This window comes from Corvus cornix, chromosome 1A (genome assembly GCF_000738735.6).
Source record: "Corvus cornix cornix isolate S_Up_H32 chromosome 1A, ASM73873v5, whole genome shotgun sequence".
Taxonomy (NCBI): domain Eukaryota; kingdom Metazoa; phylum Chordata; class Aves; order Passeriformes; family Corvidae; genus Corvus; species Corvus cornix.
Window position 1 is genome coordinate 45,365,426 of NC_047057.1, and position 11,494 is coordinate 45,376,919.

The 11,494-nt window shown below is 36.5% G+C and overlaps 1 long non-coding RNA gene across 1 annotated transcript; it reads left to right on the forward strand.

Annotated features, from left to right (window-relative positions):
- Positions 1 to 2,431: 2,431 nt before the first annotated feature.
- On the forward strand, positions 2,432 to 5,166 carry LOC120411845. The gene is made up of 3 exons (XR_005604400.1): positions 2,432 to 2,596; positions 3,393 to 3,528; positions 4,778 to 5,166. It is a non-coding gene; the product is annotated as an uncharacterized LOC120411845 (long non-coding RNA).
- The last annotated feature ends 6,328 nt before the right edge of the window (positions 5,167 to 11,494 follow it).

Sequence of the window (11,494 nt, forward strand, 5' to 3'; positions counted from 1 at the left end):
TCAACATTCAGTGATAACCACTTAATTAGCATCTGTTTAAAAGCTAGTTTTGGAATCAGGATACTGTATTTTGTGGCCTGTTTGAATTCATGTTGCTTGCAAACATAATGCTTTCAAAAATACATGTGCAAAAGGTCATCATGAAAACCAGGTGTGTTGATTTACCTGAAGTAAGGTATCTTTTACAAATGTTTTATATGTATTTAATACTTAAGTATTAAGTTCATGCTGTGCATTGACTTTTTAATGTGGTAACTAGACAATACCAATGAGTTCATTTTTATAATTGGGTTTTATTCTTTTGTATGTCTTTCTGAGAAAAAAAGTTCTTCGAAATGATAATTTACCAGTGTTATAATTTGAAAATTGTATATAAAAACCACCTCAAAACTCTAACAAAATAGATGAGTAATTCGAATTGCCCCAGATTTTTATATAACTAGTGTGATTTTACTGCTTCAGACAAGGAGTAGTGAAACAGAGGTCCTCCTAAAGCACTTCATTACATAAAAACTGTAATTAAGCAGTGGCTAATGTTTCATTATATAATTTATTTTCACCTATGAAACTCACTTGTTTATTATACAGAAAATATGTGATTGTGTTGTGCTAATTATTTTCTAGGTAGCAAAAGAATATGCTGCTAGGGGGGAGAAGTTATTATATACTGGCCTTACTGTCTTCTGGTGTAGTTTTCAGAATGAGTTTGGATTTTTAAACAGACAAAACAACAGTGATGTACTTACTATGTAGACCATTGGGAGATAAATAACAGAATTTATCCATACCTGTCTAATGGAGCAAAAAGGGACTTCCACTTGCAAAATACTGTTAGGATGGCTAGTCAGGAAATCACAGAGATCCAGAGGGAAAAAGAAATGGTCAGAAATGTCGGAGACATTCTTATGGCAGATAAAAACCACAAAAAAATAGAAAATTGGTAAAGATCCACCTGAAAAGAAGGCACAGTAATGTAGTATATAAAGGAAATTACAGCAGAAAATTAAAAAATGGGAGTTGGTTAAAGTCTCTTGTTAGTCCAGGGCAATGTGAAAGCCTAGAATAATAAATTTGTTTCCTACTTTTTAAAATCTTCCACATAAACAAAGATTAATTTGGAATCAATAATAAGTTGTAGTATAATCCCTTTTAAGTCCTTTGCACACTCATATGTCATCTATAAAGTTTTCTCAGAATGTTTGAGAGGGTACTTCTGGAAAAGTTAATTATATTATTAGAAATATGATAAGTTATAGTTAGCATGGAACCCGGAGATCTCTGTATATTACTAATGTAGAAAGAAAATTGTGTCTAGGACAGCAGGTTTTGTTTAATAATTTGGAGGATGAGAGCATAGAGACTGTGAAAAATCCTTGCTTAATGCTTAAAATGTTGGATGATCTGTAATCTGAAAGAACTGACATGCAACAAGAAGTAAAGTGTGTGAAGATAGAAATATCTTTTATTCTCTTGGAATTGCTTGAAGAGGAACAAACAGGGATTTAGTGTGCATAGTACCTTTCACAGACCTCTAGCGCTCTGCATGCTTGGCAGATGCTCTACTACTAGTACAGAAAACACAAAGAGAACAGCTGTTGTGGTTGGATGCTGGAGTACATGTTTATGTATCAAGGCAGTGTTCCTTTAAATGTTTGGGCAAACACACTGTCTAATTATGATCTAATACAACAAAAATAACAAGGCTGGTAACTGTTAGGTTTCCTCTGTAAACTGGTACTGACAACTTCGTGTGCCCCATGTTGATGTTTGCATCCCTCCCTTTCTCATCATGTTTTAGTGTTAATATGTTGTGTCTTTGGAGAACAGCAGGCGTTCCTGTGGAGCTGGTGGCTTCAGGGAGGTGCAGAAGGCCACTTAGTGGCCAATGTAATTGTATTCACATAAACAGTATCTTTGGCATATCTGTAGAATAAACCGAAGATCTCTTCACATGACTTATTAACAGTGAATGGACCAGCCCTGGAAGTGTGGTATATGTCCCTGTTAACGTGGGTCATGACAGGTTTCTTACAGTTCCAAGAATGGGAATCTTTCTTACATGATGCTGTTGCTGTTTGTGAAAATGATCTAATTCCTGCACACCGACCATCTTCTTGCACTAGGCTTGCAAGTTTTGGTAAAACCAACAGCTGAATCATGCAGTAGGTGTTTTGCTTTTCCTTTTCAGGGTTTGTAATGTCACTGCTGCCAGTGAACTATAATCTGCCTGCATTAAATGCTGTAAAACATCTCTATTGCCCTCCATTGTCACCTTTCCATCAGCTGCAATAGCAAAACCAGGAGGCATTTATGCACCAGAGTCATAACATGGGTTCAGCAGAAAGAAATAGAAGGAATTTATGTAGGCAAAAATGTCCGTTCTAAATGTGTCTGTGAGCTAAAAATATCTCCCCTCAAACAGGGCAAGCAAGTTCTCTCTGAAAGCATCCTAAGTCAAATCATTCGCTTGAAAAAGTGAGGAGCACATTGAGAGAGATCCCTAGGAATCCTAGCAACAAGCCCGTCACCTAAGATATCTGCTTGATGCAATTACACAGGTGTGGGTTGAGTGCTTCTCTGCAATATCTATTCAGAGGTGAGCTTGCTAATTCTGGATGTTTATTCTCAGTTAAGTACATATCCTCCTTAGGTATAACATCTGTGCATAATTTCCTTATCTGTAAATAAGGGATGTTAAAATATCTTTCAAGGTTTGCGGCAAGTTTTTCCTCTGGTGCTTTCTTCTCAGTTGCTCAGAATTTTGACAACAGACTTGCCTGAAATTTTAGTTCTTGATCAAGATTATTCTTATTTGTTTAATAGCATCAATGTTATTGTTCAGGTAAAATCTTTGTCCCTTTGTACTTGCACATTGCTGAACATTGATAAATCAAAGGTTTTGTTGTTGAAAAGGCTGTATTTCTGTTAGTTTTCTATACAGAACCAATTACTTTGGGGCTTTTAGTATGACGATGAACACAACAAAGTTGTAGACCATAGTATTGCAAATATTGGAGGCGCACAAAAATTTGAAATTATTTGAGTCTGTTCTGTCATATGAATGATAATAAACAAAAGCAACATCCTCTCTTCCCTCTTCTCTCCATCACCAAAGCAGACTAATGTTAGACTCCCCAAACTCCTTACAACTAGGAAGTCAAACAGAAGCTTATTTTGTGACTCAGCTCTGTGTTATTTAGGCTACAGAAGCAAGATTGCTGCTTCATTTTAGTGACAAAGCAAAATAAAGCCCAGCTTTAGAAATGCAAGTGGACAAAACCCTATGTGAATGAAACACTAGGGCTGAACTATCAACACCTAAAAATAAACCACATCCTATAACATAGAAATGATTTTCAATCAGCTTTTCAATATATTCCATTTTCATACAGAGCAATGGGAGATGTATCTCTAGTAGGCCTTGCTGGGAAAAAAAAAATGAATCCAAGACTGAGAACTTCAATTGGAAGAAGAATGTGAAAGGCTTTTTTCCCCCCACAAAATCTCTGGTTTTGCAGGACTTTTGAGGTAAATAAAAGCTTTATATAGCAATGTTATGAAATAGTTTGAATATTCTAGAAACCTGAAAATGTAAAATGAAGATATAGTAGAGTGTGATTTGTAGCTGAAATTTAAAGTAAATTTATTATGTTTATTCTAGTGGTTATTAAGAAGCAGCAACAGAATAGGTTCATACTGAGAGGATGAATGTATTGAATTAATGTATGAATCTTAGGAGATTAGTGGATATCATTATACAATTGGTTGCAATTTTTCATTTCCTAGTGGTCTTTAACAACAGATTTTTTCAAACTATTCTTTATAATTTTATGATAATAGCAGAAAATTACTATTTAATTTTTAATTTTCCTATTTTTGTTTTCCACTCCAATCTATTTTCACTTTTCTAATAAAAAGAAAGAAAAGAGTGACCTACAAAGGAAAAATTGTGACTTTTTGCTTATTAACAATGGCAAAAATTTTTTTTTTTGTTAACAGTTGTAATGCAAATAAGGTTTCATTTAGTCAGTTCTCTCTTTTGTCATTGACCAGAAAGACGAAAGGAACCTTTCCTTTATGTTTCTGAAATGAATGTGTATTCAAACCAGGAATGGTATTCAAAGTGTGTTCTTCTGTAGTGTTTCTTTCTTTGTGTGTTTAAGTAAAATTCAAGAAGAAAATGTGCTTTGTCTTTAAAGCCTACTAGGTTTTGTTTTGCATCTAGTAATGTTAGTATAAAGTGGATGCTCAATCTTTTATTAAGGTTTTGTATCCAAGTATAGTCGTGAGGACAGTTTTGCCTATGTAATATGTCTGCTGGATTTTACTGTCTGTGCATGGGCAAGGCAGTGGTGCGGGTCAGGCTTGATTCTAGGTTAAGGGGTGAGTGTTGGGTGACTGTGGGTTGGGTGCTGGATTTCATTTTCTTCCCTCTAAGCTCCAGGCTGGCTCTTGTACTTCTTGTCAAATGCTGCACAGCACTGACAGTTTTGTCAACAGCTTTTATGTTCTGGAGGCTTTTGCTCTTTGTTATTGATACTTCTCAAGACAGACTTTGAGCTATTTTTGAGTAGTATCAAAATGTTTGTACTGTTCTTCAGATGTTCATTTGTCAAAAATACACTGTCTGTCAAAAGCCTCTTTAGGATCCTGGTTTCTTCCATTTTCATTGCTTGCCCAGCCTGGTGCCGATTGGAAGTGCGTGAGGTTTTGGCATTAGATGGGCTGCTATGCAAGAGAACACAAATTTCAGTCACATCCTGTTTGTCACCCGCAGTCCACTGCAGACAGCACACCTGACATTATCCGAGTTCTCAGGGAAGAGTTACAGGCCAAAGCTGTAAAGGAAGCTATAAAAGAAGCAAACGACACCTGCTTGTTGCAAGAGTCTTTCAAGTACCCAATCCCTCAATGACTCTGTATGTGATAACATTACAGCAGCCTGAAGATAAACTTGCTTTCGAAGCTTGGAAGAGATTTTGTTGTCAACAGCTCCTGGACAGGGAAAAAGCAGCCGAGGGGAAGTCTGTTGGCCACTTTAAATGTAATTACCTCATTCTGTTCCTGTGGAGGCTGGATAGAAAGTTTTTGAAGACTGTTAAAGAACACAGGTACCAATTCAGCTCCTTTAAGTGTCCACCGTTTCCAGAGTTGCCAGCTGTCGAGCTCCAGGTGAGTGTTAGTGACCTTGGGCTACAGGATGTAGCAGGTGGTGGTCAGGTTTATTGAGGAAGGCTTTTAGTACTGAAAATGAGACCAGAGATGTAGACAGCCCAGTTTAACTTAATTTGTTAATTTGTGACAAACTCATCAAGAGTACATGGAGTCCAGTGGCTTTTTATTACACAGAAGTGGATAATGAATAAGGCCAGAGAGATGCACTTTTACAAAGGTCTTACAGAAATCTACTCAACTTCTAATTGTTTTCCTATTTATGACGCTTTCATTGACAGATCTTCAGCTGGCAAGGAAAATGTGCAGGACTTTCAAATGTGTTTTCATGACTCAGCTGAAGTAATCCAACTTAATCCAACCTGCCGCTGAGACAGTGCATTAGTCGTGTTCCTATCCTGTTGTCTGGTCTCATATTCTGAATGAGCATTTAGCTTGTCTGATATAGCTTGCTGTTTGAGGGAGTTAAACTTGTGAGGATGGCAGTGGTGATGCTAGTTTGGTTTTGTTTGGGCTTTTTAAAAACTGCTTAGTTTGCCATGCCATGAACAGATAAATGTGCTGTTGGTGAGTGCACAGCTCACCATGGCCATCTGTGGTCTTCAGACTCGCTTGGCTGAATGGTGAAGCTGCATGCATAGGTACCTTTGCGTCAGGGAAGGGAGGTGTAAGGTATGAAATCAACACCACTGGTTTCTCAGGATGAAAAGCAAAATTCAGCTGTAATGATTGTTGCACAAGGGTCGATCATGATCTTTTTTCTTTGCTGGAGCAAAGGATTCTATGTATGTGATACCGTGAGCTAGAGAAAGTATAAAACTAGAAATTAAGAAAGTAAATGCTAAATTAATCACAGAGGATTTTTTTCACATATTGCAGATGTTTTGTTTTTAACTTATCTTGTTTTTCTCTATCTTTCATTGTTGACTTGCTGATTTTTAACAGTTTTCTTTTTCATCTAGCCAGCATTATCATCTTGCTATCCTAATGTTCTGTTTCGCGGTTCATAATTATCAATCTGTTCCTTCATTGCCTGTCTTTCCTCCTTGGGATGCTAATTGACTTTTAATGATCTATTTCTGCATTGTTTTTTCCTATGTGGTCTACTTTTACTTTTCAGCTCCTTACTTTCACATGCATCTGGTCATGTCTTAATCTGAATTCTAGTCTCTACCATCCCTTTTTACTGAGGTAAACACCCTTCTCTTTTACAAGAAGAATTCATGACTGGTAGGTTCATTCTTTTCATTCTTTTAAAATCTCTGGCTAAAGTGTATTGGTGAGGTTTGGTGGGTTTTTTTTTGTTTGTTTTCGTGCTTGGTTGTTTATTTTGGGGTGTTTTTTTGTGGGGGGGGAGGGGAGGTGTTTTGCTTTTTATTTTTTTGTTTTATTCAGGACTCCAGCGGATTTCTTGACTGACAAAACACCAATGGAGCCTTATAGCAAAATCTGCCCCCATCTTTCAGGTAGCAGTTGCAGGATGGTAGAGGTGTGTACCCAAGCATTAGTGCTGCCTGAAAACTATCCTCATCCAGGGTTTCAGTGGAAATCTTTAAGGCAAAGCAAGCAAAAAGTCTCCAACACTTTCTTCAGTCACCTCAGCAAATTAAACTTACAAGTTGGTTTTTTTTATCAGGGAGATTTCCACCAGTGAGAATTTGCTGGATTAGATGTGGGCAAAGCTGGTTGTTACTTAGTTGTTTTCAATGTTTCCTGTGGGTTTTTCTGTGGTCTCCATAACAGTCAAGATGAGGACTGAACTCCTGGTTGTGGAAGGGGCCCTCGGGGATGGCAGCACTTGGAGACTTCCCACTCCTCTGGAGCTGGGACTCTGACCAGCCTGTGCTGGAGGGGCTGGTAGGGTGTGGGGACAATGAGAAGGCTGTGTGGTACCTCAGTGGGGGACACTGGGTTCCACTTAGCATCCTACAGCATGAAATCACAAGACAATTCTGTTACAGATCTTGCAAATGATAGTGGCAGCAAGTTAATTTTCATCTGAACAATTCTGGGGTTTTTTCCCAAGCCATTTTAGAGTAGCTTTCTAAAAATTATCTCTTTCATCTTGATCCACTGATTCTAGTGTTAGATCCTAAGCAAGTATTCATAGTTCTCATTGTAAAAAATAACAAAAGTCCTGTGTTTTTTTCATAGTCAGAGAACATAATTTTCAAATAGTCTTTATGCTACAGCAAATTCAGCAATGGGCCTTGATTTCTACCTTTCCACTGATAGATATTCATCTTTTCCAGTGGTATGTAGTTTTCCTTTCTGTTGTAAGGTGGTCTTTGGTATATTAAATCCATCTACTGCTACTTCTGCATCTTGGACCAAAGGGATTTTGTCAAGATGAGGGAATACAAATTAATCTGGCAGGTTTTAATCTAGGAGACGTTTCCCTGTCAATGCTCAAGCCCTCCCCCCCCCGCCCCCCCAAAAAAAAAAAAAAAAAAAAGACAATGTTATGACTAAGGTAGCTATGAATAAGCCAGTTAAGGATGCACCATCAGGACAATTAATTTTAATGTCTGTAATTTATCAGTGTGTATATGCATCAAGATATTTGTATACAGAACAAAACTGTGACGTGTTAGATGTAAGTTTGTATAGAAACAGTTTTTAACAGTAAATTTTCCTCCTAAATTTCTCTCTTGAGAAGGTGCTTTAAAATTAATTTCTCCCTTGAATGGGGACAGACTTGTTAAAAAATTTTGTGAGAAGGTAGTTTTGTGTGTTTTAGTAGAAGCATAACATGTGCTGAGTAAAACTGGAGGAAAGTCAGAGTAACTTGTTATTTTAGCATGAGGCTTTGGGTAAGGTGCAGGATATCCTGCTGTGCTGAAACTCTGTAATCTAGTGGAGTAGAAGGCTGATAATAATTCAGAGACTTCCTTTTTGTTTGTTTTGGATTGCATAGAGTTCACTTGGAGCTTCCATTAGCCCTTCACTGTTTTGTGAGCACCATGATCAAAATAACAATGACATTTGCAGGATAAGTGCTTCACTTAGAATGTTCGAAGAAGCAGTGTTTTCACATGTCAGCAGTCTACTTAAGCACCCTACCTGAATGACTGAATAGCTGAGCAAAATGCAATCGCACGAGCATTGTCACAGTGATCATGCTGTAACACTACCAAACTCTTGTATCCCTGTTACCTTTCAGACATCGTCATTACTCAGTAGGAGCAGGCTGTGGGAACTGTGTGAGACCTGTGATAATCTGATCAATTGCATTTTAATGTTTGCCAGATCATTTTGTTAACTCTGAAACTCTAATTCAGATTTTCTTTCATTATTGCATTTTATCTTATACCTTTATTCACTAATAAATGGTTGAAAAGGAGAAAATTATCAGTATGAAGCTGAGAGTGCCATCCTTACAGTGACGTTAATAAGAAAATCAAAATCCTCTGGAGGTAGTTCTAAGCTTAGTGATATATTTAAAGCTTAACATTTTGACAGCTGTCAAGGACTATCTGATCAAAGAAAGTGCATTTGATAAAATTGAATGGTTTGGGAGTCACTTTAGTAGTAATTAATCCTTCTAGCTTAAGCATTTCCTAAACCCTATAAATCCATTTGACTGCTTTAACAACAGTCCTGTTATCAGCTTATTGGGGAAGTTCAGATAAGTGTGGCTGTTTTGCATGTGTACTCTGAACAACTTATCTTTAGAGACATTGTTATTAAATGGGAGAAAAATTAGAATTTACTTGCTTGAAAAGGAGGTCTTCTGTATTGTTTGTTCTCTCGGCACTACATTTCCTTTTCAAGTTGGCTGGAACAGTTTGAAGGGTAAATGCTGAGGGCGAGACTAGTTCACTTGCAGTTTATATAAGCAAAATGGTGCAAGCTTTTCTGTAAAACTGTAGTGATGGTATTTATATAAATACAAAACATTATATGTTCAATAAAATTTTGAAGAGTTGTCTAGGTAAGTCAACAAGAAAGTAATTTTCTTCCACTCCAGTTAATTTGTTCACAGGGAACATAAATTCTGAATAAACAAGCAAATCTAATCTCTATGACTTAAAACACAATAATCAGTTTTCAATATAGAGGTGTGTAGGAATCTAGAGTTCTGAAAATAACACCACATATATCATCTTAGATTTAAGACTCAGTCTGAGAAGTCAAGTCTCTAAGTCTCATGTCTCCTATCAAGACTGAAGTAGATAGAGGGGAATGCAAGGAAGGTTTTCAAAATGTTCAGGCTAAGTGTTGACAGTCTCTTAAATTCACACAATTTCTTGAATGGGGGGAAATACTTGAATTCAGTCTGACCCATTTGCTTCTTACTTTTAAATGGGTTTGTTTTCATGTTGTTTAATAAAATAGAAAAACCTGCTTCAGAACAAAACCTTATATTCTTATGGTTTAGATAAAGCATATTGCTAGAAACATGACCTGTTTACCTCTTCCATGACTCTAAAGAAATTAGTCTGGTATTAATTACTTATCTAGAAGCCGTATCTCATTTCATAAGGTTTTTTTCTGTAGATGGTTCAGACCCATATACTTCGTTTGAGAGAGGGCAAAATTAAGTATAATACATATGCCATGTATTTCCACAGGGCCTTGGCCTTTATCAGTTGAGGTAATGTGCCTGTCATGCTACTTAAGTAGTATTAAGTGAAAAGAATGTGTTATATCCAATCTAAAAGATACTGTTTCAGAGTATTTCATTGTAATTATGCTACAGCAACTCTGATCTGTTTCAGTACTTGAAGCAAGCCCAAACTACTGCAAAATTTTATCACTGTTCATAGTTTCCTTAAGAAACAAAACACATGTTTTACAGTGGTCTTTGGCATATTTAGAGGTTTAAGATATGGTATGCGTGAAGGTTTTAACAATAAATGAATTGACAAGAGAGGAGAAAGGCAGTAGTTTCTGGGGTAAGATGTTCAATTTAACACTTTAATAAGTAACCTCTGTCTGACAGATGTGATACTTTAGAAGAGTGTGACAAGTACAAAGTCTGTCTTTGATAAAATTTATACATTTTCTAATTTCCAATAACCATACTTGTCAGAGGAAACAGGAATTCAGGTTTACTGTGAGGACAGCTGAATAATCATGTGACTTTAACATGAAATTTGCAATATTCGTTTTAGAAAGGCCTTCTCTGACTAGTGAAGCAGGTGTGCTGGGAGTTTTTCCTATTTTCATCCCCCCGAAAAATTGTTTATAACAACGTCTTTTTTTTAAGCCAATATAAAAAGAGGAACATATCTCCATTGCAGCAAACAAGGAAAAAAACCCCAACAACCAAACCCCTCAAAATGATCTCTCTTTCCATGTATGTCCCTTACACTGTTTAGGTTAAGAGTGATTGGGTGTTGAATTTTAATTTCAGGATAATTATCAACTGTGCTAAAGTCCTTGTTTGGGGCTTTTTTTCCTAATTGTTGGCTAACTGACATCCCCATCACTCAGTCTGATATACACAAGCACATCCTTGTTTGAACACAGAACTTTGCAGGTCCAAAATGGTGAAGTTTCTCCAGCATAAAGGAAATTGCAGAATAAAGAGACAACACAGTAATGTTAAATCACTTGCAAAGAAGCTTGTATTTAGTAGTGTAAGTCTGTTTGAGGTATCTTGTAAATCTAGTGGTTGATTTGAACATTGTATCTGAAACTATTTTATTTTCCTCATGAGTTTGAAGGTGCTTGAGTTTTTCTGAGTATGAAATATGCATGTGGGCTTTTTTAAGAGGGTATTTGTTTGAAAACTTATCATCACTGACAGTAATTCAATGATTGCTCACTACAGGATTCTAGAAGCAGTAAAATAACAATTAGAGGTTGAATGTTCTCTAAGGTACTTCAGATGGAGTTTTATTGCAGGTGGTAGATAAGGAAAAAGCCATCTTTGACATTCAAAAAGTAGTAAAATTTTTCTTTGACTTGCAGTGGAATTTGATCTATTTTATAACCCATGACAATGCATTAAGGTGAAAATCTGTTTCCTACATGAAACTGCCTTTACAGACTGGAATCTTCAGGTTGCCTTGAAATTTATTCATGTGATTAACCCTATTAGGGACTACAAAAATATGAGTTTAAAGATTTGTTTGTTTTGAGAATTGACAACAGGATTACCCCTTCGTGTGTCCTAATTTAATCTTTTTTTTCTGGTAGCAAAAGAAGTTCACTGAAACTTCTGTGTTAACGTTTGTCTGTATTTAAAATGACTCTTACATGACTGATCAATAGCTTACCTCTTGAATCCATGTCTTTAGACATGTATAATTATTACTCTGTGGTATCAAGTATGCAATCAAGTTAAAGTTGCTAAAAGTCATTGTAGTGAACA